Source organism: Schistocerca americana, chromosome 1 (assembly GCF_021461395.2).
Source record: "Schistocerca americana isolate TAMUIC-IGC-003095 chromosome 1, iqSchAmer2.1, whole genome shotgun sequence".
Classification (NCBI taxonomy): domain Eukaryota; kingdom Metazoa; phylum Arthropoda; class Insecta; order Orthoptera; family Acrididae; genus Schistocerca; species Schistocerca americana.
Genome location: NC_060119.1, coordinates 1,226,790,595 through 1,226,791,539, shown reverse-complemented (window position 1 = coordinate 1,226,791,539; position 945 = coordinate 1,226,790,595). Strand labels below are relative to the sequence as shown.

The 945-nt window shown below is 48.7% G+C and overlaps 1 pseudogene; it reads left to right on the top strand.

Moving 5' to 3' along the window:
* The first annotated feature begins 418 nt into the window (after positions 1 to 418).
* On the top strand, positions 419 to 536 carry LOC124555056 (annotated as a pseudogene).
* The last annotated feature ends 409 nt before the right edge of the window (positions 537 to 945 follow it).

The following is a 945-nucleotide window of genomic DNA, read 5'->3' as shown; positions in this document are numbered from 1 at the left end:
CAAAATTCCTCCCCTTTCCCAAGGGCGAAAGTAACTTTCATATGATGTTTCGCTGACAACTAACGTAGCTCCACGAGACTTGGACCATATATAAAAAGATATACGCAATGAGACGAAGAGAAATGACATCTTCATTCAAAGGTACGTTGTTTCATGACGGCCCCCAGGACATTACAAAAGGTGGGACATGGTTATTCACTACGGACGGCAACGTCCTCTCCCACTGGCCACAAAGCTGGTGTGGAATTCTTGTGGCAGGGAGTTCCATTACTCCACCAGAGCGGATGACAACATCTGGGTGTTCACTGGTGCACACGGACGTTTCCTCAACGCATCCTGCACTTGCTCGATGGGATTTAAGTCGGGGGAACGTGCAGGCCAGTCCACTCGCCAAATATCTTCTCGTACCAAGAATTCCGCCAACGACTTTGTCGCAGTGGTAACACCGGTTCCCGTCAGATCACCGAAGTTAAGCGCTGTCGGGCTGGTCTAGCACTTGGATGGGTGACCGTCCGGTCTGCCGAGCGCTGTTGGCAAGCGGGGTGCACTCAGCCCTTGTGAGGCAAGCTGAGGAGCTACTTGATTGAGAAGTAGCGTCTCCGGTACCTAGATTGTCGCACAGATGACAAAATGATAGATATCGAAATAGATGACAGAGGGATAGAAAAGCAATTATTATCGCTCATAAGAGAAAAGGCCGATGGACCTGATGGGATACCAGTTCGATTTTACACAGAGTACGCGAAGGAATTTGCCTCCCTTCTTGCAGCGCTGTACCGTAGTTCTCTAGAAGAGCGTAGCGTTCCAAAGGATAGGAAAAGGGCACAGGTCATCCCCGTTTTCAAGAAGGGACGTCGGACAGATGTGCACAACTATAGACCTATATCTCTAACGTCGATCAGTTGTAGAATTTTGGAACACGTATTATTGTCGAGTATAATGACT